The 26,736-nt window shown below is 38.3% G+C and overlaps 1 protein-coding gene and 1 pseudogene across 1 annotated transcript in view; both read left to right on the top strand.

Moving 5' to 3' along the window:
- Window positions 1-26,736, top strand: part of Cdk8 (cyclin-dependent kinase 8) — a 164,503-nt gene that overhangs the window by 67,447 nt on the left and 70,320 nt on the right. The window lies entirely within an intron of this gene.
- LOC136880449 (piggyBac transposable element-derived protein 4-like) lies at window positions 10,352-11,778 on the top strand (annotated as a pseudogene).

The raw sequence follows: 26,736 nt of genomic DNA, 5'->3' as shown, positions 1-26,736 counted from the left end.
CTTTCATGGCACAACTTGAACAACACGAAAGCATTATAAAACTGCAATCGCCAATAGCCAAAAGAAAATAGCCATATCACTAAATTATTTATTTATTTACTCGAGTCAGAAGCATACAATAGAACTTTTTTGATTTGGTTTAACATTACAATTTAGTAACAATATAACAGAAGGAATTTTACACATATATGCCAGAAGCAATTGTAGAGATTATCAATTTATCATTAGTAGTAATGTACTCCTTGAACTGAGAATTTGTAGCTCTTAATAACTGCAAACGGACTAGTAATTTGAGATGTTTTACTTACACTGACCACGCAACATGCATTGACAGAAATACTCTCGTAACTGCTGGCGTGAAGTCCACTTGAGAATTTCAATCAATGTAGTGAGCTAACCCTGACTCAGGGTGTGAAGTGTTTTGACACAGATAAGAAGGTAACATAAAGTACAGCTCACTGCAAGATTTTTTATTAAATGTCCAGATGTTTTATGTTTATTGCGAGTCTATGAGACCTTACGTCTCTGTTTAAAGGATATAATAACGTTAAAAAAAGCAATGAACAATTAATATTTATTATTCAGCAGGCTTATATTAAATGCATACTGGTACCTAAGATATTATTTAGTACAAATGTAAATATTAATGGTAAATACTCCATAATTTCAGATTGGATGTTCACTAACTGTTGGTGGGACTCATGATTCAGAGCCTGACGAAAGAGATCTTAACATTATAGCTACACTGAAAGATCAATTTGAGCCTGATGAAAATCCATTTGATTCGAGTGCTATTTTATTTGACGATTCATTTCCCATGTTGGAAGATACATCTGCAGTAAAGGCGTCATGCTCCGAGGAGATTGTAACCTCTAACAGCAGGGACAGATGACACTATACAAGTGGAATCAGTGACTAAAGCCAGTGATAACGTGGAAGTAAACATACTGACTAAAATATTGTTGACTCCAGCTCACCCAAGCACATTAAAACTACAATGAATGACTGTAAAATATACTATAACCAGTTCATTATCACTTACTAATGTTTACGAAACTAATATAAAACCTTGTACGAAATGGTATGGACTGGTGCCTCATACTGGTATTTGTTGGAATCAGCTCTGACATAGAGGTAACTACAGCACTAGCTGCAGTTACCAGTCGTTGCGCGATAACTGTGAAGAAGCTGGTAACTGTTGTTTCGGAAACTCATTTTAAACGTATTACCAAGTAACTGATAAGTACGCATCTACAGATAACTGCCATTCCAGAAACTGGCCATTAGTGTGCCCCTCTGCTAGTTAAATAATTTTCACATCAGGCAAATGCTGGGGCTGTACCTTAATTAAGGCCACAGCCACTTCCTTCCCACTCCTAGCCCTTTCCTGCCCCATCGTCGCCATAAGACCTATCTGTGTCGGTGCGACGTAAAGCAACTAGCAAAAAAAAAAAGAGAGGAGGTCCACCTGTTCAATACCATTAGCTTGTATATTATCTTAAAAACTCGGCCTAGTTTTGACCCCATATATATTGGGTCATTTTCAGCCATGCTCCAGTTGGAAGACATATGCACACATATAACCAATACCAAATTAAGCATTCTGGTATATCACAATTTACAATCCTAATTTAAAACATTGACGAAGTCCGAATAACACATCTAAACTTGAAACCAAATGACACATGAGAACTGTTGTGATTGATGCGGAACTATTTCGTCGCTCTTACAGCAACCAAATGGTCCTGAGTTGAACTGGGAGTTGGCATCCCTATCTGTATAGATGAGCAACTTAATTTATAATTTATGTTTGTTCAATAGTAATATAGGTAGCTTGTGTGTAGCTTGAAGGGGAACATTCGTAACTTGAATAGGTATTCCTTTTCATCAGATGTAGTGATCTATTGTTTAATTTGGTTTGAAGTGAATGTCTGAAAAGAAAATAATTTGAAGTAAATTATTGATACAAAAAGGGAAGCTAGAAGATCAAGATTAATATATAGCTGTATGAGACTCACCCCTATGTTCTTCGTAAGTTGCGTGGACCTGGTACGGACACCAACACCAGATTGACTGTTGAGAGGGAGGAGGAGTATAGCTTATGATAGCAGGGGTTGGAGGAGGGATGTATGAGGAGGGGCAGGTGGATAGGTTTGAACTGATTGGTGGATTTAACGTGTCTTTTTTCCGTTTATACTAGGCAGGTGGGGGGCGGGTAGATAGGTTTGAACTGATTGGTGGACTTAACGCATCTTTTTTCCGTTTATACTTTGTGTCTATAGGAATATATCAAACAGAATATTAGATTTTTCATTTATTTCATTTAAATGACAAAGAAACCACTGAACTAATCAATATGAACCCAGGATTCCCCAAAGCTACAGCACAACCCAAGATCCACAAAGCTGACTTCCCCATGAGACCTATAATTAATTATGGACCGAGCCTTCTATATAAAACCTCACAGTACATACAACAGTTTTTAAAGAAAAATTACAGGTTTCTAGCCAACAAATCCATTAAGAACACAATAGAATTAGTTGTAAATCTTAAAAATTTTGAAGTTCAACCTAACCATACAATCCACTTTTTGAATATTAAAAACATGTATCCAAGTAGTGTATCCCTATAAAAGAAACCATAGATATAATATACAATAAGTTAAGAAAGTATAGTAAATTATCCATACCAGAAATTTAGGAATTAATGACCATTCTGAAATTGGTTCTAAATAACAACTACTTCAGTTTTAATATCATCATTTACCAATCGAATGGTTTGGCCATGGGATCGCCAACCTCAGGGATATTGGCGGAAATTTACTTAGGTAATTTAAATACACACAGATCTTAAACAAACCCATATTCAATATTTGCTACTGGGCTCCCTATGTGGATGATGTTCTGGCTATATTAAATCATGACCTTGGGAATGCTGCCAATATCCTATCCAGTTTAAACGCCCTAGATCCGCATATCAATTTTACACTGGAATCTGAATCCTAACAGAATTTAAATGATTTATATTTAAGTATTACTAGGCATACCAACCGACTATCTAATCGTATCTTTAGAAAACCGACTCAAACGCTTAGTACAATCCAAAATGATTCTCTCCATCCCCAATGTCATAAAAAAAAGCAGCATACTATAGTATGGTAAATAGTGCATTCACCATCCCCTTATCCAAAGGAGACCTTCAAAATGAACTAAATGTTATACCATCAGTAGCTAAATCAAATAGGTATAATGCACAGTTTATCAATAAAATCAACACAACTACTTTAAACAGAGAATCAGTAGACAAAAAAACATATTCCTCCTTCACGTTCAATAATATAAACATATACCAAATTACCTCCCCTGCGAACCATGTGACCTTGCCGCGGTGGGGAGGCTTGCGTGTCCCAATGAAGCAGATAGCCAAACTGCAGGTGCAACCATACTGGATGGGTATCTGTTGAGAGACCAGACTAATGAATGGTTCATTGAAAGTGGGGTAGCAGCTTTTCAAAGTTGCAAGGGCAGCAGTATAGCTGATTGACTTATATGGCCTTGTAATAATACTCAACATGGCTTAGCTCTGTTGATACTGCTACACGGCTGAAAGCAACGCGAAACTACAGCCGTAACTAACTCCCAAGGACATGCAGCTCTCTCTGTATGAAAATGAGGTACTGATGATGGCTTCCTCCCGGGTAAAATATTCCAGAGGTAAACTAGTCCCCCATTCAGATTTCTGGGTGGGGACTACAGAGGGGGCGATCATCAGGAAGATGGATACTGACATTCTGCAAGTCGGAGCGTGGAATGCTAGAAGTTTGAATCGTTGTGGTAGGTTAGAGAATCTGAAAAGGGAGATGGATAGAATAAAGTTACATGTAGTTGGTGCAAGTGAAGTACGTTGGCAGGAAGAACAGGATTTTTGGTCAGGCAGCTACCAAATTATCAACACAAAATCAAACAGTGGAAATGAAGGAGTTGGTTTAATAATGAATAAGAAAATAAGGCAACGGGTAAGCTACTATGAAAACCATAGTGAAAGAATTATTGTTGTCAAGATAGACACCAAACCAATGCCCACCACGATAATGCAGGTCTATATGTCTGCTAGTTCAGCGGATGATGAGGAAATCGAAAAAATATATGAAGAGATAGAAGATTTAATACAATATGTAAAACGTGACGAGAATCTAATTGTGATGGGAGACTGGAATGCAGTGGTAGGCCAAGGAAGAAAAGGTAATACAGTAGGAGAATTCGGTTTGGGATAAAGGAACGAAAGAGGAAGTCGGCTGGTTGAATTCTGCACTGATCATATTCAGTCCTTGCCAATACTTGGTTCAAACACCACAAACAACGGCTGTATACGTGGATGAGACCTGGAGGCACTGGAAGGTAACAAATAGACTTCATTATGATTAGGCAGAGATTCAGAAACCAGGTGTTGGATTGCAAAACTTTCCCAGGAGCGGACGTGGACTCTGACCACAACTTGTTGGTCATGAAATGCCATCTGAAGTTGAAGAAATTGAAAAAAGGAAGGAACGCAAGGAGACAGGATCTAGACAAGTTGAAAGAAAAGTGCGTGAGGGATTGTTTCAAGGAACATGTTGCACGAGGACTAAATGAAAAGGCTGAAGGAAACACAGTAGAGGAAGAGTGGATAGTCATGAAAAATGAAGTCAGTAGGATTGCTGAAGAAATGTTAGGAAGTAAGAAAAGATCAACTAAGAATCAATGGATAACTCAGGAGATACTAGACCTGATTGATGAATGACAAAAATATAAGAATGCTAGAAATGAAGAGGGCAGAAAAGAATACAGGCAATTAATGAATGAAGTGGATAGAAAGTGCAAGATAGCTAAGGAAGAATGGCTGAAGGAGAAGAACAAGGATGTCGAAGGTTGTACGGTCCTAGGAAAGGTAGATACTGCTTACAGGAAAATCAAAGAAACCTTTGGAGAAAGGAAATCTGGATGTATGGATATTAAGAGCTCAGATGGAAAGCCACTTCTAGGGAAAGAAGACAAAGCAGAAAGATGGCAGGTACATATCCAACAGTTGTATCAAGGTAAAGATGTAGATGATTTGGTTCTGGAACAAGAGGGTGTTGACGCTGATGAAATGGGAGACCCAATTTTGAGGTCAGAGTTTGACAGAGCTCTGAGGGACCTAAATAGGAACAAGGCACCTGAAATTGCTGACATTCCCTCTGAATTACTGACTGCCTTAGGAGAAACCAGCGTGGCAAGGTTATTCCATTTAATGTGTAAAATGTATGAGACGGGAGAAGTCCCATCCGATTTTCAGCAGAATGTTGTTATACCTATTCCCAAGAAAGCCGCTGCTGACAAGTGTGAAACCTAGCACACTATTAGTTTAGTATCTCATGCCTGCAAAATTATAACGCATATTATTTACAGAAGAATGGAAAGACAAGTTGAAGCTGAGTTGGGAGAAGATCAGTTTGGCTTCAGAAGAAATGTAAGAACACGTGAAGGAATCCTGACTTTACATCTGATCCTGGAGGATCGAATTAAGGAGGACAAGCGCACGTACATGGCTTTCGTAGATCTAGAAAAGGCTTTCGATAATGTTGATTGGACCAAGCTATTTAAGATTCTAATAGTGATTGGGATCAGATATCGAGAATGAAGAATTATCTGCAATCTATACAAAATTCAGTCTGCAGTCCTAAGAATTGAGGGCTTTGAAAAAGAAGCAGCAATCCAGAAAGGAGTGAGACAAGGCTGCAGTTTGTGTTCCCCCCTCTCCTTTTCAATGTTTACATAGAACAGGCAGTAAAGGAAATCAAAGATGAATTTGGAAAGGGAATCACAATCCAAGGAGAGGAAATCAAGATATTGATGATATTCTTAATCTGAGACTGTAGAAGATCTCGAAGCTGCTGAATGGTATGGACAAAGTCTTGGGTAAGGATTGCAAGACGAAAATAAATGAGTCGAAGACAAAAGTAATGGAGTGCAGTTAACGAAGGCAGGTGATGCAGGAAATATTAGATTATGAAATGAAGTCTTAAAGGAAGTAGATGAATATTGTTACTTTGGTAGTAAAATGATGGCAGAAGTAAGGAGGATATAAAATGCAGACTAGCACATGCAAGGAAGAGCTTTTGTAAGAAAATAAATTTGCTCACTTCAAACATTGATATAGGAATTAGAAAGATATTTTTGAAGACTTTCATCTGGAGTGTGGCATTGTATGGAAGTGAAACATGGACAGCTCAGAAAGAAAGAAAATAGAAGCTTTTGAAATGTGGTGTTACAGAAGAATGCTGAAGACGAGATGGATAGATCGAATCACGAATGAAATGATACTGAATCGAATCGGTGAGAGGAGATCGATTTGGCTAAATTTGATGAGAAGAAGAGATAGAATGATAGGACACATCTTAAGACACCCAGGACTTGTTCAGTTGCTTTTTGAAGGAAATGTTGGTGGTAAGAATGGTAGGGCTAGACCAAGGTATGAATATGCCAAGCAGATTAGAGCAGTTGTAGGATGCAATAGTTGCGTCGAAATGAAAAGGTTAGCATATGATAGGGTGGCATATGGAGTTGTATCAAACCAGTCTATGGACTGATAGCTCAAGCAACAACAACTCATACCAAATTACTAATATTAGCAAGAAACATAACCAACAAATAGCTTTTAAAAGAAATACTAACAATTTTTCCAATTTCTTTATTACATGTACTATCAATCAAACTAATAAGTTTTCTCAATCAGACGTCTACAAACTGCAGTCCAGTAGCTGTGAAAGTATGTATATAGGACAAACAGGACGTCATTTTGCAATAGGGTACGTAGGACATGTCAACGCTTCAAGATACAAACGTCTCTGTGCCATGGCACAACACATGACAGACTTATAATTTTACATCAATTGACTAAGATCTAATCATATTAAAAGTGGATAAGGAGGGCACCATGCTCAAGATATTGAGGAACTCTTACATTCATTTAGAACAGTACTTTATCCCTAAACATAATATTAATGTAATAAATGAAAAATCTAATGTTCTATTTGACATAATAATTCCTATATACACAAAGTATAAATGGAAAAACGACACATTAAGCCTACCAATCAGTTCAAACCTACCTACCCCCCCCCCCCCCACCTGTCCCTCCTCGCGCATCCCTCCTCGAACCCCTGCTATCATAAGCTATACTCCTGCTCCCTCTCAACAGTCAATCTGGTATTGGTGTCCGTACCAGGTGCACGCAACTTATGAAGAACATAGGAGTGGATCTCATGTAACGATATATTAATCTCGATCTTCTAGCTTCCCTTTTTTTTTTTTTTTTTTTTCCTCAATAATTTACTTCAAATTTTTTTTTCAGACATTCACTTCAACCAGATTAAACAATAGATCACGAGTTGGCGGGGTAGTAAGATAAATTAACACTAGACTGGTAGCTTCTATACCAAGATTTATTAACTAAGCACTAAAATGGCACAGGACTGCACATAACTTTCGCTCATAACACACACTTACACAGTTCGCGTGCTCTCTCTCTCTCTCTCTCTCTCTCTCTCTCTTAGTTTCTCACTTGTTCTATCACTACAGATTATTCTAACAATCTAAACAGTTATCTCAGAAAATCACAGGTCATATGCACTTGCACCCTAGGGCAGTGTACACTGTATTTCAAAAGTGGCCGCACACTACACAGTTTTACATTCACATACAAGGTCTGTTGCACAGCTTCACGATCCCTCTTTTGCCGTCAGTCCATGCTGTGGCACTCTAGTCAGACAATCATGGCAGTTCACGCACTTCACAGCACTGGCAGTCACCCACTGACTGAGCTCACGACTAAACTACTCCAACTGAGGCAAGTAACTCCTGTCTTATATATCTGCGCCAGTCATTCCAGAACAGTCCTGATGCTGGATGTATCCAGGAACCTCGTAGGTTGGAAGACTCCAGGTTAATCGTCTCATAATTTCCATAGTTCTGTGCCACGCCACCATGGGCGGAAGCAAGAGGGAGGCCGTTCTAGCACCGAAGCCTTGTTCTTGTTTGGCGCGGTCGAATAGTAAGTGGGTGGGCCGATACCGTGACGTTACCAGCCTATAGCAGTTGGACTATAACACTACTGCACGTGTTGTAATTATGTTTCCTCTCACCCAGCGGAACTTGGCTGGGGCGGTAGGAGGAGGAGCAACACTATTAGTAGGGGAAGGAGAAACTGCTCCGCCTATATGTAGAATGGAAGGATGGGTTGTTTGTTTTAGTAGAGGTGACTTTAAACGATTAATTCCGCGCAATATTAAAAGTAACGGTATCTGTTCATATAATGAATTTTTATTCTCTTGGAAGTCGTTCAAATTGTTGTTCGTATTATAATACTGGTCTAAACCTGTGTAAATATTTTCATATATACTCATCAGGTTACCTTTGCTCACTGTTTTAATATGGTCAAGCCTCGATTTATATCGGTATATTGGTGACCCGCATCTCCAAATGGACGCTCATGGCAGAATACTTCCTGTGTCTATTAGCATTGACATGTTCCTGATACTTTACAAAGGTGAAAAATGTAATGTAATGTAATGTTCCTGATACCTAGTTTGAAAGCATTAATAGTATTAACACTGAACCCATTCATATTCTGTATAAAACATAATTCTTTATTCCTTTCCTTGTTAGTTTAAGGCAAATTGAAGGCTTTATAATTCATACTAAGCCGGGCTGAGTGGCTCAGACGGTTTAGGCGCTGGCCTTCTAACCCCAACTTGGCAGGTTCGATCCTGGCTCAGTCCGGTGGTATTTGAAGGTGCTCAAATATGTCAGCCTCGTGTCGATAGATTTACTGGCACGTAAAAGAACTCCTGCGGGACTAAATTCTGGCACCTCGCCGTCTCCGAAAACCGTAAAAGAGTAGTTAGTGGGACGTAAAGCAAATAACATTAATTTTAATTCATACTAAAATAAGCAACCCTCTTATGACTCCCTGGATGTAAAGAATCATTTTTAATGGTTACCAGAGTAATGTATCCACAAAGACGCACACGAAATGCTGTCAGTTGGTGCAGTTATTTATTCACATCTATTTACAAATTAGACACACACATAACCTTAATCATTGCTGTCACTAGCAAAATACATACATCAACAAAGCCGCCATTTTAACAACTGCCTATCACTTCAACATGGAGATTGCAACTACTGCATGTCACAACAGCACGAGGTCACAAGTATACTTCTGCTGCACCATAACTCTACTGAACAATAACTCGCCCTTACCATCAAGACCACCTCCTTATATGTGTGTCTGGCCAGGTTTCTAGAAAGATACGTTACAAAAAAAATACCTTCTCGTAAATTCTCGAGTGCCTAACAACATGGTTATAATGTATATAATATTCTACCATGATGTAGTGCCATTCTGGTAGTTACGCTGTATTTCACAATTTTGTAGTGGATTACAAATTATATACAGGTAAGAATAAATTATATTTCGGTTCTTACATTCCGGTATTTGAACTGATTCAATGCCTATATACAGTGCATGTTTCATGACATAACCTCACAAACATTGCGATCGTATCGTATGTACATATGATGTAATAATAATAATGCTAATACTAAATGGATTTAACCCTCAGACACTCAGCGTGCCGATCTATCGGCGCGCGAGTTTACTACCAAAACACTCACCGCGCCGATCCATCGGCGTCGACTTATCAGGCTATTTTAAGAATGAAATATTGTTTGTAGAGTGCAGCACAAATTAACTACGGTATCTTTGGGTTTTAGTTCATAGTTAACTCACCAGATAGACTCACTAGACGTAAGAAATAATTTGCTTCAGACAAATGAAAAACGCACACTGTGTATGTTTACATCTTGGCGCTGAGAAGTTTTAATTCAATAAGTGTCGTCATGTTTTGCTTCGTAATACGAATTCAGCTCAGCTAATTTCCTTTATTTAGTTTTCTGTGATATTCTATTAGTATTTCTAAGTTTTATTCGCCGTTTTCGAGTGAAGTGTAGTTAATTATTCTCTCGTTCAAAGTGTTTTTTGTTGTTTATTTTTGTGCAGATTTTCAATGGCTGGACTTAATTCATCACTAAATGATACTGAAGTATTAGATTATTTAGATGAACTAGATAGTGATAGTGATTTTAGTGCCGAAAGTGACTCTGACTACACGGAGGACGACGACAGTGATTCAGAAATTAAGCCTACAGCTGCTCATGCCTTATCTGACAGTGAAGATGATGAGATGAATGATGACTACAGGGAAGTTCTGTCACCTGAGCAACCTCTCCCACATCCATTCCAATATCAAGAATTACCTGGACCCAAACACATGCCAACTCCTGATTCCCTTCCAATAGCATATTTCTATCTGTTTTTCACAGATTTCCTTCTTTCCCTCATGGTAACAGAAACTAACAGGTACGCACAGCAAATTATTTCTGGTAAGGCAAGTGTACCTACTCATCTAAAGAACTGGACTAGAACTTCTATTGCAGAAATTAAAGGCTTTCTGGCATGCATCCTCAACATGGGTATAGTAAAAAAAATAACCATTGCTTCATATTGGAGTACACTACCTTCTCTGGCCACTCCATGGTTTGGAAAAATGTTCACTCAGCATAGGTTCTCCCTCTTGTTGCGATTCTTTCACCTAGTTAACAATGAGGGATTGCCAGTTCCAGGAGAAGTAGGTTATGACCCCTGTGCTAAATATAAACCTTTAGAGGATCATGCCAATAGGATTTTCAGGCACCATTACACTCCACACTGGCAAATTAGTGTAGATGAGAGTTTAGTAGGTACTAAAAATAGAACTAGCCTCAAGCAGTACCTACCCAACAAACACCACCACAGATGGGGGATCAAATTTTGGATGATTTGTGATTCAGTATCCAACTATTGTCTGGGATTTTACACTTATAGAGGTGCAAAATCTCAAGAAGATACAGACAACATTGCAAAAAATAGTCTGGGGTACACTGTTGTAAAGAAGCTTCTGGTCATGGGGGGTTACCTTAACAACGGCTACCATGTATTTGTGGACAATTATTTTATGTCAGTGCCACTTGTTCACCATCTCTACCAGCTGTGTACATTTATAACTAGAACTGTTAGGAGGAACAGAAAACTTTTGCCACAACAATTTAAAAATTAATTTTCTGTTGGACAGAAAGTGTACTATAGATCTGGTCCACTTCTAGCATGTGCTTTCCGTGAAAAGAACTCTAAAAAAAAAAAAAAACAACAGTCATTCTTCTGTCAAGTTATGCTACAGCTAACGATCAAGAAGTTCCTGTATCCCACAATCATTTCAATAGGAAGACCAAACCAGAAATAATTGCAAATTACAATAAATTCATGGGAGGAGTTGACACATCTGACATGATGCTATATAGTTATCTGGATGAAAGGAAAACTGTAAGGTATTGGAAGAAGGTGGCTTTTAATATGATAGCTAGGATGGTGTTGAACAGCTACATCCTTTACAAGGAGAATTATAAGGGGCCTGGGAAAATTAAATCTAGGCTCAGTTACACAGTAGCCATTATTGAACACCTGGGGGAGGAGTGGATGGCTACAAAGTCATCAGTCATCGGTGATCTACGAGGACCACAGGGGTTAAGGAAGCTTCCAGGGAACAGGGAATCTCAATGTGTAGTTTGTAGCACTAAGGAGACAAGGAGGAGATCAAGAACATTGTGCCAAAGGTGCAATAAGGGCCTGCATGGAGAGTGCTACCCCAGGCATAAATGCTGAACTCCAAGTGTGGTATGTGCAGTGTATCACTAACATTTTAATAGTATTTTATAAATTTGCAGTACCTTGAACTTAATTATGTCAAATTAAAGAGAAATTTCTGTTCTTTGTTGTAGGGTAGGTTTACACAGAGTAAGAAAATCAGTAATTCAAGTTTTTAAACTTTAAAAGTAATTTATTTGATCAATTTTTTTTTCAATTTTGATTATTTTTTTGTGTGTCATGTTATACTGAATAATGTGAGATATTTTTTTCATAATGTACAGACATAAGTGTATCTGTACATTTTTTTTTTCATTTGAATATATTTTAAATTGCTAGTATAATAAATTTTTAAACATTTAGGTGTAATATCATGAAAATAACTGAGTGTTCTGGGTTGCACTAGTGTATCACTAACATTTTTATAGTATTTTATCAATTTACAGTACCTTGAACTTCATTATGTCAAATCAAAGAGAAATTCCTGTTCTTCCTTGTAGGATATGTTTACACAGAGCAAGACAATCAGTAATTCAAGTTTTTAAACTTCAAAAGTAATTTTTTTCATCAAAATAATTTTTAATCAATTTTGATTATTTTTTTGTGTCATGTCATATTGAATATAGTGAGATATTTTTTTCCATAATGTACAGACATATGTGTATCAGTACAATTTTTTTCATTTGAATATAATTTAAATAGCTGGTATAGTAAACACTTCATACCTACAGTATACATTACACATAATAATAATAATAATAATAATAATAATAATAATAATAATAATAATAATAATAATAATCGCAACATACGGACTAGAAATCAAGAATCAACTAATGAGGGACAAGGTAGTAAGATCCAAGCAGTAGAAATGAAATTTTTAAGAATATCAGTTAACAAGACAAGAAGAGATAGAATTCAAAATATTAAAATCAGAGAAGGGCTAAATATTAGTACAGAAGGTACAGAAAACAAGACTGAGATGGTTCGGACATGTAAAAAGAATGGAAAAGAAACGGGTAGCAAGAAGGGAATTGAAAAGAGAAGTTAAAGGGAAGAGACCAGTTGGAAGACTGAGAAGAAGGTGGAAAGCTGGATTGGATGTGGCAGAAGTAATGGAGCAGGAAAAGTGGAAGGACAGAAAGGAGTGGAGGAGGCTTGTTAACCACACCCGGGCGACTGGAGAGTGGGACATTGATGATGATGATGAATCATATAATAATAATAATAATAATAATAATAATAATAATAATAATAATAATAATAATAATAATAACAATAATAATAATAATAATAATAATAATACAAGCTTATATCTGTTTATCACACACGCGTCATAGGACGATAGGGAAGTCCAACAGAATGTAGAGTGTTTGATGAGACCTTGCCCCTCCATCTCTTGAATCTTCTGGATGACCAAGATGTCCTTATCCGGGTTGATTGGATATGGACGTTGCTTGATGGGTGAGAAAGCGCTGCATTCAGTGGAATGCGTTACCATGGTAGTCTGTCTTATTTTATTGGTGATGACTTCCGGGAAGTCCTTTAAGGTGTGTCGCAACTCCTCTTCTTCACTCGGTCGAAGATGTGTTAATTGGATATCTCCCAGGTTTACGTCGACTTCTGTATCCTTGCGAGTCCAGAGATTTCCATCGTGGCAGGCGACCCTCAGATGTCTGCCTTTTCCCAAAGAGACTTCATGAGTGCATAGTCAAGGATTACCTTGTATTCCACCAGAAAGTCATGACCTAATATGATGTGAGGTATCAGGTTCTGAATCACTGCAACACCAATTTCAATAGGTATGTTCATACATTTAACGGTTAGTCTGTCCTTGGATGGAAGAGGTTACCCTGTTTGCTGCTCCGAGGTGGTGAGACTTCATAGGCGGTAGTAATGTGGCAACAGTCTCGTTGACGAACGAAATAAAATGTCGTATGGCTTTTAGTGCCAGGATGTGTCCGAGGACTTTGGCTCGCCAGTTGCATGTCTTTTGATTTGACGCCTGTGGACGACCTGCACGAATGAATAGCTTGCTTGTCTGTCGAGTATGGCTGAAAAATTCTCGTTGCCAATCCTTAAGATGATAGCTGGGCGGGGTTGGCCTATTCTGCTCACTATCTGACCAATCCCTCCCCTACTCAACCAGGGTTGCTTATCTGTCAGGTCTTGAGGTGCATTCCTGTTCCTGGTCCCATCCTCCCTCAATCCAGAATGGGCCGGACGTAGTTTTCCGACGTCAAGGCTGGGCACTTGTACTTCAGGTGTCCCGCTCTTCCACACTGGTAGCACTTTCTACCTGTGCTGGTCTCTTCTGTAGCTTTCCTCTTGTGTCCTCCTCCAGCTGAGTGATGATTCTGCATAGATCATCAAAGGATCTCGGTTGTGATACTTTCACTAGGGGTCGAATCTTACCGTGGAGTAGCTCTGTGATGTCTGGTAAGGTCTAGTTTTTGCTTCCTTCCAGGTGCAGAAGCTTGAAGAGTTGGTACTTCTGTAGGACGAAGGCGCTAGCTCTCACGCCAGTGGGTTGTGCCTTAGTCAGTAGCTTCCTTTTCATGGAGCTCGTCACCCCTTCGGAATTATACCTATCGAGGAATTCCCTCTTGAAGTCCATCCAGTTTAAGTTTAGACCCTTCAAGTTATTCTACCAAGTAGTGGCTCCCCTCTTTAATCGCTGTGTGATAAGTTGCACGAAGTTGTACTCTGGTAGATTAGTCCTTCCTAACAGACTAATCGATCCCTCAGTGAAGCTAGTCGTGCTCTCTTCCATTCGCCCGTGAAATTCCGAAAGGCTCTCTATAATCACCTTCGGGTCTAGGTGTGCTATATGTCTGGTTAGGTTTAAGGGGGTTAGAGGTATGGTGATGTGTCCTGTTTGAGTTAATCTATCTTCTACTGTGTGCAGGATGTTTTCCCTTATATTCTGCATATCTCCCTTGATGGTCCAAAACCAGTTTTCTAACCTTCCATCAACAGCAGAAATATGGCTCTCAAAATTTCCCTCAACGGTAGAGATTCTCCCCTCAACCTGTTGCTTTGTCGGAAACCTGGATTCCCCCCTCCTCCTTGAGGTTCGAGATATCCCCTTCCAGCTGGCTGACCCTACTATCAATCTGTTCAACCTGTCCCAGTTTTGACCTGATGTCTGATATCTGCTATATTAATCGATTGGTGACGTCGCTAATTTGCAATGAAATTTTGTCATCTACAGTTAAAGTTTTCAATTCTAGGCCCTGTTCAACTTTGTAAACCTGCATGTACACTTGTGATATTTGTCTGGTTAAAACTGAGTTAGCTTGAGAAATTTTGTTATTTACTTTTGAAATTTGATCTGCAATCTGTCCTGTTAGGCCAGAGTTGACATCTGAATTTTTTTTATTTACTTTCAAAATATCATCTGCAATCTGTCCTATCTGATGGCTGAAATTTTGTCTGAAAGTTTGTTGTTTACGTCTGAAATTTTGTCATTTAATGCCTGCATCAAGGTTAATAAGTTAGAACACATTTTGGCAATATTTACCTCATCTTCTGATATTTCGTCTGGATCTTCGTCATCTTTGATGAAAAACTTTTTGGGATCTTCTCCTTTTCAGCAAGATCTTCGCGTAATCGCGTCTGCAGCGATTTCTTCTTCTCGTTCGGCGATAAATTTCTCTTGGTGAGTTCGTCTTTGAGCTGTTTCAGTGGCATATTTTCTATTATCACTTGTATTTTGATCTATTTCACACTACACTTGTATTCACTCGTAACTTCTTGCGTCCTGTCACGGTCACCAATGATATATCCACAAAGACGCCCACAAAATGCTATCAGTTGGTACACTTATTTATTTCACCTTAACTTCAGATAAACATACACATAACCTAATCAAGTGCTATCACAAACAAAATACACACTTCACCAAACTGCCATTTTTAACAAATGCCTATCACTAACCCACACGGAGATCGCAACCTTAAAACAGTTGACTGCTTACAAGCATGTCATAACATGTGGTCACAAGTGTAACTCCTGTTAAACCGTAACTCCAACTAAACAGTAACTCGTCTCTACCATCAAACCACCTCTTTATATATGTGCCTGGCCAGGCTTCTAGTAAGATACATTTTCTCGTAAATTCTAGAGTGCTTAAGGCCCAGATATAATGTACAGAATATTCTACAGAGTTCTCGTCTACCTAGTACCATTCTGGATGTTAGTGTGTTTCACAATTCTGTAGTGGATTACAAATCACAAATACAGGTAATAATAAATTATGTACAGGTTCTTACATTAAATAAACTCGTATAAATATCTGTATACAACAAATGTTTCATGACATAACCTCCCAAATAATGCAATTGTATACTAATAATGATACTAATAATTGGATGTTCATCATAATAATAATAATAATAATAATAATAATAATAATAATTCAAGCTAGATACTTGTATTTATTACCCATCTGTGAGAGAATATTGTTTTCAAGTTATATCAGTTCATCACACTTGCAGCAAGTATTACATGTTGGTTGTTATTTTTGGTATGAAAAGCTATATTGAAATTAAGTCTCTTGAAGATGTTAGTGATCTGATAAATATTTCCATTAGTATAGGTGAAGGTGGCAAAGTTTTCCTTTTCATGCTCTCTTTTCAGCTACGTTTGATGTTTATAAACATTGGCTTGTTGAGGTTTTAATGCAACATGAAGGAATTTGAATTACATTTTCCAAAAAAACTTGCAGTAATTAATGAATGTTCAAAAAAGCCATGGATCACGAAGGGTATACGGATTTAAAGTCAAAAATGTAAATTACTAAGTAGATTGGCACAGCAGAGTTGTGACCGGGTTTTTTGTAAGTATGTTAAAAACTACACATCAGTCTATCGAAGAGTTCTTAGGGTGGCTAAGATAATGCACAATAACAAGAAAGTTAAAGAGTCGTGCAATAAATCATGAACCATATGGAAGGTAATCAAGGGAGAAACCAACAGACACGCAGTTGGAAATAAAATCAATCAATCAATACTGATCTGCATTTAGGGCAGTCGCCCAGTTGGCAGATTCCCTATCTGTTGCTTTCCCAGCCTTTTCCAAAATGATTTCAAAGAAATTAGAAATTTATTGAACATCTCCCTTGGTAAGTTATTCCAATCCCTAACTCCCCTTCCTATAAATGAATAATTGCCTCAGTTTGTCCTCTTGAATTCCAATTTTATCTTCATATTGTGATCTTTCCTACTTTTATAAACGCCTTCAAACTTATTCGTCTACTAATGTCATTCCACTCCATCTCTCCGCTGACAGCTCGGAACATACCACTTATAATACCAACTGATGAGCCCACCCTAGCACACGAGGGCGAAACGCTGGCAACCAAGAATGAGTTAGCTGGAAAATTTATAATGTCCAATAACGCACCATTTATATTGGTATTATAAATTTACTCATTCAGGACAAATATTTCAGATTCCCTATGGGAATCAACATCTATATCACATACCACTTAGTCGAGCAGCTTTTCTTCTTTCTCTCAATTCTTCCCAACCCAAACATTGCAACATTTTTGTAACGCTACTCTTTTGTCGGAAATCACTCAGAAAAAATCGAGCTGCTTTTCTTTGGATTTTTTCCAGTTCTTGAATCAGGTAAGCCTGGTGAGGGTCCCATACACTGGAACCATACTCTAGTTGGGGTCTTACCAGAGACTTATATGCCCTCTCCTTTACATCCTTACTACAACCCCTAAACACCCTCATAACCATGTGCAGAGATCTGTACCCTTTATTTACAATCCCATTTATGTGATTACCCCAATGAAGATCTTTCCTTATATTACCACCTAGATACTTACAGTGATCCCCAAAAGGAACTTTCACCCTATCAATGCAGAAATTAAAACTGAGAGGACTTTTCCAATTTGTGAAACTCACAACCTGACTTTTAACCCCGTTTATCAACATACCATTGCCTGCTGTCCATCTCACAACATATTCGAGGTCATGTTGTAGTTGCTCACAATCTTGTAACTTATTTATCACTCTATAGAGAATAACATCATCCGCAAAAAGCCTTACCTCCGATTCCACTCCTTTACTCATATCATTTATATATATAAGAAAACATAAAGGTCCTATAACACTTCCCTGAGGAACTCCCCTCTCAACTATTACAGGGTCAGACAAAACTTCACCTACTCTAACTCTCTGAGATCTATTTTCTAGAAATACAGCAACCCATTCAGTCACTCTTTTGTCTAGTCCAATTGCACTCATTTTTGCCAGTAGTCTCCCATGATCCACCCTATCAAATGCTTTCGACAGGTCCATTTGACCTCCAGAATCCAAGATATCTGCCATATCTTGCTGGAATCCAACAAGTTGAGCTTCAGTGGAATAATCTTTCCTAAAACCGAATTGCCTTCTATCGAACCAGTTATTAATTTCACAAACATGTCTAATATAATCAGAAAGAATGCCGTCCCAAAGCTTACATACAATGCATGTCAAACTTACTGGCCTGTAATTTTCAGCTTTATGTCTATCACCCTTTCCTTTATACACAGGGGCTACTATAGCAACTCTCCATTCATCTGGTATAGCGCCTCCGACCAAACAATAATCAAATAAGTACTTCAGATATGGTACTATATCCCAACCCATTGTCTTTAGTATATCCCCAGAAATCTGATCAATTCCAGCTGCTTTTCTAGTTTTCAACTTTTGTATCTTATTGTAAATGTCATTGTTATCATATGTAAATTTTATTACTTCTTTGGCCTTAGTCTCCTCCTCTATCTCAACATTATCCTTGAAACCAACAATCTTTACATACTGCTGACTGAATACTTCTGCCTTTTGAAGATCTTCACATACACACTCCCCTTGTTCATTAATTATTCCTGGAATGTCCTTCTTGGAACCTGTTTCTGTGTTAAAATACCTATACATACACTTCCATTTTTCACTAAAATTTGTATGACTGCCAATTATGCTTGCCATCATGTTATCCTTAGCTGCCTTCTTTGCTAGATTCAATTTTCTAGTAAGTTCCTTCAATTTCTCCTCTAACTCTATTTCTTTCCAGTCTGCACCTCCTTCTTAGTCTCCTTATTTCTCTATTATAATAAGGTGGGTCTTTACCATTCCTTACCACCCTTAAAGGTACAAACCTGTTTTCGCATTCCTCAACAATTTCTTTAAACCCATCCCAGAGTCTGTTTACATTTTTATTTACCGTTTTCCACCGATCATAGTTACTTTTTAGAAACTGCCTCATGCCTGCTTTATCAGCCATATGGTACTGCCTAACAGTCCTACTTTTAAGACCTTCCTTTCTATCACATTTATTTTTAACTACCACAAAAACAGCTTCATGATCACTAATACCATCTATTACTTCAGTTTCCGTATAGAGCTCATCTGGTTTTATCAGCACCACATCCAGGATATTTTTCCCTCTGGTTGGTTCCATCACTTTCTGAATCAGCTGTCCTACCCATATTAACTTATTTGCCATTTGTTGGTCATGCTTCCTGTCGTTCGCATTTCCTTCCCAATTGACATCTGGCAAATTCAGATCTCCCGCTACAATCACATTTCTTTCCATGTCGTTTCCCACATAGCTGACTATCCTATCAAATAATTCCGAAACCGCGTCAGTGCTACCCTTTCCCGATCTGTACACTCCAAATATATCAAGTTGCCTATTATCTTTAGAAATGAGCCTTACACCTAGAATTTCATGTGTCTCATCTTTAATTTTTTTGTAGCTTACAAATTCTTCTTTCACCAGAATGAACACTCCCCCTCCCACCATTCCTATCCTATCTCTACGTTACACACTCCAGTGCCGTGAGAAAATTTCTGCATCCATTATATCATTTCTCAGCCATGATTCAACTCCTATTACAATATCTGGTAAATATATATCTATTAAATTACTTAATTCTATTCCTTTCTTTACAATACTTCTACAGTTCAACACTAATAATTTTATGTCATCCCTACTTGATTTCCAGTTCCCTGTTCCCTTATCACCGCTCCCTAGGCCATTCCGTTTCCCTGAATGTACCTCCCTATTACCCTTCCAAACAAATTTCCTAACTTATATGTACCACTGCGGTTTAAATGAAGGCCATCTGAGCGCAGATCCCTATCTCCTACCCACCCATTAGGATCTAGAAATTTCACTCCCAGTTTCCCACATACCCACTCCATAGTCTCATTTAAATCCCCAATCACCCTCCAGTCAGTTTCCCTCCTACACAGTATTCCACTAATAACAATCTCCGCTTTCTTAAACTTCATTTAAAGGTAAAAATTTCATTGTTCCGTATTGAAATTATTGATGTTAAAAATTAAATAATTGAAAAGGAGGTTCAACCTATTCAATACTTAAAAGAAAGAAATATAGTAATTACATTCTTATTTAAATGGGACCGGTTTCGACCTTAGTCCAGGTCATCATCAGCCGTAAAAACATGTACAATGTTTATGAATATTGGAGGTCAGTTTCACACTCTGATAGGCACAACCAAACTCTTAATTTTCTAGACCTAACTATTACTAGACATCCTTCTTCTTTATCTTACAAAATTTTCAGAAAACCAACCCAAACAGCAACTACAATAAGACAAGATTCTTCGCACCCCCAAGCTCATAAACGTACTACTTATAACAGCTTAATTTTTCGTGCCTTCAACACCCCTATGTCCAAAAAAGATTGAAATAATGAATTAAACACCATCCGCAACATTGCTAAATTTAATGGCTTTAACAACTCCTTCATTAACCACATCATCAACAAATTCAAACACCGTCCAAAAACCACTTTATCTAAAGACACAATAAAACCAACTGCTTTTTCCACCTTCACTTTCACTCAGGATGCTTATAAAATAACTAATATTTTTAAAAAACATAATATGAAAATTTCTTTTAGAACTAACAATAGAAGTCTTGATATCTTACACAACTCTAAATCTCTAAATAAGTCTAATGCTTTTTCTAAATCTGATGTATACAGATTTAAATGCAACAACTGCAATTCCTCCTACGTCGGACAAACTGGCCGCTACTTCAGTATCAGGTACTCTGAACATGTCAACGCCATTAAATACAACAGATTCTCTGCCATAGGACAGCACATACAAGACTCCAAGCATAGTTTCACCAGTATTGACAATGACATAAATATACTTAAAATCATTAACAAAGGCCCCCTCTTAAACATTACTGAAAATTGCTTTATCCACCTTGACCAGTACTTCAACCCTAATTTCAATTTAAACGGCATTTCTGAAAAACCCAATATCCTTTTTGACTTCCTAATTCTTCTTCTCAAAAATTCCAAAACCCCAATTCTATTTTCCATGCCTTACATAGTTCCCACCCACATTTTCTACCTCCAATAACCCACCTTCCTAACCCACGCTAAACTACCCCTCCTTCATTTCCCAATCTTATCCTTCCTCATTACCATCTAACTTCAATTTCTTTTATTCTTTCTCTTATTTCACTATCACTCTTCCTCGTTTAATTTATTCTTCCTTCTCTATTTAACAAAAAAAAAAAAAACCTCGACCTTCATTTCGGTTCTCCTATTTCAAATTTTAACTCTTGTCTTGCGCCAACTTCGACTACTTCAATCATAACCTAAAAATTTTTCATTTTAAAAAATAGCGCACTGTGCATATAAGTTTTCATTTGTTTTCCGATATTGCGTTTTTTACTACATTTTTTCTTCTCTCTACAATTGTTTTTTCAAGTCAACTGTTTTCCAAGAACTTAGCAGGAGTACAAGTACTCATTCAATTATACTGATTTGCGTCGTATATTTTTATATACGTACTTAACTTCCCGCAACCGTGACAAATTCTGGACCTTCATAACATTCTCCACTCTACTTTGGCGTTCGACCGCAGCGCATGACCTTGAATGTGCCGCGCTGATCACCAGGAGCTGGCGGCTTTCTACTACAAATCTATTCGTCTGCGACTTCAATTTAGTTTGATCTTCGTATATTAGTTGATAGTGTTGTGACTTTGTGCATGACAGAATGTGGTGTCGTGTCTTTGTGCCTATCAGAGTGTGAAACTGACCTCCAATATTCATAAACATTGTACATGTTTTTACGGCTGATGATGACCTGGACTAAGGTCGAAACCGGTCCCATTTAAATAAGAATGTAATTACTACATTTCTTTCTTTTAAGTATTGAATAGGTTGAACCTCCTTTTCAGTTATTTGATTCTTAACTTCACCCGTGCTGCATTTACCAGATCCCACACATCTCCAACTATATTGGTACTTATATCAGCTTGCCTTACGTTGTTGGTACCAACGTGAAACACTACCACCTTCTCCTCCCCCTCCTCCCTCTCTTCTACTTTCCTCAACATCTGCCTCAACCTGCCTCAAGTTGCTGCCATAAAAAATGATAAGGAAATACAAATGAATGATCCTCATCATTTGGCTAATTATAATGATTTCTTTCTATCCCTACCATACAAACTTGAAAATGCAAATAAATCAGATGTATTACCAGAACTGCCAACCTTTGTGAAAAACTCTGTGCAGTTAACTCCAGTAACAGAACTGGAAGTTTTTAAAATCATACAATCTTTGAAGAACAAAACTTCCACAGGTGTAGATGAAGTTCCCACAAAACTCATTAAAAAATGTGCTCCCTATCTGGTACAGCCTTTAATCTATCTCATCAATGAATCATTTTCTAGTGGTGAGTTTCCTAATCTCCTAAAAATAGCTATTGTTATCCCAGTCTTTAAAAGTGGAAACTTACACGATTTACATAACTACAGGCCAACATCAATACTTACTGTTATTTCAAAAATATTTGAATGTGCTATGAAAGATTGGCTTGCTAAATTTTTAATCAAATATAACTTGTTAAATAATGCACAACACGGGTTCAGAGCTGGCAGAAGTACTTTGTCTGCTTTATCACATTTTACACAGTGGGTCGTAAATGCCCTTGATAATGATGAAACTGTGATAGGACTATTTCTTGACCTGTCAAAGGCATTTGATACTGTTGATCATGAAATATTGTTGCACAAATTATATCAGATTGGAGTTAAAGGAATTGTTAATGACTTGTTTAGATCATACCTGGATAAACGATCCCAGTTTGTTGAAATTACACACTGTAACAGTAAAGGGCATAATGAGACATATCACTCTCAGGTAAAAAGAATAGACTTAGGTATTCCGCAGGGTAGTATTTTGGGGCCTGTTCTTTTCTTGATCTATGTGAATGATCTTCCTCACAATAATCAAGTAGAAACAGCAGTTCTGTATGCTAATGATACAAACATAATTATTAATAATCCTGACCCTACGTCTATAGAAACTACAGCAAATGCAGTCCTGTCTAGGTTAGAATCATGGTTCAGGAAAAACAAATTAATATTGAACTTTAAAAAGACCCAATACATGGAATTCAAGGCATCTAACTACCATGACAAAAAAACTGCAAAAAAACACAACCTTATATTAAATGCAAATGCAATTGAAAATACGTTGACCACAAACTTTTTAGGTGTCCATATAGATGAAAAATTAAGATGGGATTGTCATATTAAAGAAATAGGGAAGTCTCTGAGTTCTGTTTGTTTTGCCTTAAGGATTTTGTCTAATAATTGTAGTGAAGAATATGTTAGAGTAGCATATTTTGGATATTTCCATTCAGTCATCACTTATGCTATTGGTCTCAGGGGCTGTTACAAATCAAATCTTGATGTTATTTTTCGAATACAGAAACGAGCTATCAGAATTATATTGAGACGTAACAGGTTATATCATTGCAGACCATTATTTAAGAGACTAAGGATACTCCCAGTACCAAGCATATACATCATGCAATGCATTCTACACGTGAAAAAAAAATATTGATCACTTCAGAAAGAATTTTGACAATCACAATTACCAGACAAGAACAAGAAATAATATTTTTATCGAGCACAAGAGTAAAACCATTGCCTTGAGACATGTAGACTCTGTTGGAATCAGATTGTATAATAAGCTTCCAAATAAGATTAAATATATTCGTCCCGTCAGTTCATTTACCACAGCTTTAAAAAATCTCCTGCTGAGTAGCTGCTTCTACAGTACAGAAGAATATATGATGAAGTACTGGTAATGATGCTACTACTTATTAACTTGTAAACTTTCTTAATATCTAGTATGTAGCTTAAAAATATGTTAATGTCACACCGCTATGTTCATATTATTAACACCTCACCAATATATTTTTATTTTGTCTTGTAAATATTGGCTATTAATATTATTTAAAAAAAATTAAGATGTGCTGTCCTAACATTGAGGTATTTGGTGTTTCTGTTTTTCTTCTTTTTCAAAATGTTCATTGTTGTGCATATATTATTGTTAGTATTAGGAAATCACTTGACAGCTCCTATACAGTTGGCATATTTCAAAATATGTAATTGTACAGTCTATGGAAGCTAAATAAATGAATGAATGAACATTTTATTTTATTATTACACTGACTGACAGAGCAAATGCAACACCAAGGAGGAGTGGTCAGAACTTTATGCCAATTGCAGGGTAGACTGACGTCACTGAGGTATGCTCATGATGTGAAATGCGCCGCTGTGCTGCGCACGTAGCGAACGATAAATGGGACACGGCGTTGGCGAATGGCCCACTTCGTACCGTGATTTCTCAGCCGACAGTCATTGTAGAACGTGTTGTCGTGTGCCACAGGACACGTGTATAGCTAAGAATGCCAGGCCGCCGTCAACGGAGGCATTTCCAGCAGACAGACGACTTTACGAGGGGTATGGTGATCGGGCTGAGAAGGGCAGGTTGGTCGCTTCGTCAAATCGCAGCCGATACCCATAGGGATGTGTCCACGGTGCAGCGCCTGTGGCGAAGATGGTTGGCGCAGGGACATGTGGCACGTGCGAGGGGTCCAGGCGCGGCCCGAGTGACGTCAGCACGCGAGGATCGGCGCATCCGCCGCCAAGCGGTGGCAGCCCTGCACGCCACGTCAACCGCCATTCTTCAGCATGTGCAAGACACCCTGGCTGTTCCAATATTGACCAGAACAATTTCCCGTGGATTGGTTGAAGGAGGCCTGCACTTCTGGCGTCCGCTCAGAAGACTACCATTGACTGCACAGCATAGACGTGCACGCCTGGCATGGTGCTGGGCTAGAGCGACTTGGATGAGGGAGTGGCGGAACGTCGTGTTCTCCGATGAGTCACGCTTCTGTTCTGTCAGTGATAGTCACCGCAGACGAGTGTGGCGTCGGCATGGAGAAAGGTCAAATCCGGCAGTAACTGTGGAGCGCCCTACCGCTAGACAACGCGGCATCATGGTTTGGGGCGCTATTGCGTATGATTCCACGTCACCTCTAGTGCATATTCAAGGCACGTTAAATGCCCACCGCTACATGCAGCATGTGCTGCGGCCAGTGGCACTCCCGTATCTTCAGGGGCTGCCCAATGCTCTGTTTCAGCAGGATAATGCCCGCCCACACACTGCTCGCATCTCCCAACAGGCTCTACGAGGTGTACAGATGCTTCCGTGGCCAGCGTACTCTCCGGATCTCTCACCAATCGAACACGTGTGGGATCTCATTGGACGCCGTTTGCAAACTCTGCCCCAGCCTCGTACGGACGACCAACTGTGGCAAAGGGTTGACAGAGAATGGAGAACCATCCCTCAGGACACCATCCGCACTCTTATTGACTCTGTACCTCGACGTGTTTCTGCGTGCATCGCCGCTCGCGGTGGTCCTACATCCTACTGAGTCGATGCCGTGCGCATTGTGTAACCTGCATATCGGTTTGAAATAAACATCAATCATTCGTCCGTGCCGTCTCTGTTTTTTCCCCAACTTTCATCCCTTTCGAACCACTCCTTCTTGGTGTTGCATTTGCTCTGTCAGTCAGTGTATCATCTTCATCATTTTTTTTTTGCTATTTGATTTACGTCGCACCGACACAGATATGTCTTATGGCAACGATGGGATAGGAAAGGCTTAGGAATTGGAAGGAAGCGGCCGTGGCCTTAATTAAGGTACAGCCCCGGCATTTGCCTGGTGTGAAAATGGGAAACCACGGAAAACCATCTTCAGGGCTGTCGACAGTGGGGTTCGAACCCACTATCTCCCGATTACTGGGTACTGGCCGCACTTAAGCGACTGCAGCTATCGAGCTCGGTCATCATCATCATCATCATCATAAGTGTTTTTTATTTCATTTATTCCCATTTTTGTATCTTCTTTTAGCTGAAGATGTTCCACATTAGGAATGAAACATGTACTTTTTAATATTGTAATTAGATTTTAAGCTGGATCATGTTACATAATTACATAGACTAGCAATAAAAAAAAACACACAAGTATTGGAAGATGGGATTCTCCATTCAACCAAACCTTAGTTGAGTTGATGCCAATATATAGGACGAAAAATGACATAAGTTGTGTATGCTATTTTCTTCGAATACATCTCTGTTGTAACACTTGTGCTATAGATCCTCTAAGACTGTTAGGTTTTTTTTTTTTTTTTTTCATTTTTTTTCATGTTGAACTGTGTCTGACAGAAGGACCCCTCCTATTTCAAGTTTCTCAGTTGTGTACAAAGGAAATAAAAAATTGACAGAGATATATGCTAAGTCATTTTTTAACTCAGTGTTAACATTTCCTGGGGAATTAATGACAGAGGCAGAACTGTCAAAATTTTCTGCTTAATACTTGACTGCAGCGAGTGAAATTCCCCACAGCATTATCTGTTTCGGTGGCAGTTGTACATTAGGATTTTTATTCTTCACTATATATCAATACTTCCCAGAATCTTAATGAATACAGTACTTTTTCCCTATTAGAAACCAATTTATCCATATTAGGATGTACTGTTCTAATTTCTTCACATATTCTGTGAAAACCATGTGCAGTGCATGTAACATAAATCATTTATGGATAACTAACAAGACCTGCTGCTGC

Source organism: Anabrus simplex, chromosome 1 (assembly GCF_040414725.1).
Source record: "Anabrus simplex isolate iqAnaSimp1 chromosome 1, ASM4041472v1, whole genome shotgun sequence".
Lineage (NCBI taxonomy): Eukaryota > Metazoa > Arthropoda > Insecta > Orthoptera > Tettigoniidae > Anabrus > Anabrus simplex.
Note: the sequence above shows the minus strand (reverse complement) of the source record. Positions and strands in the feature narration are given on the sequence as shown.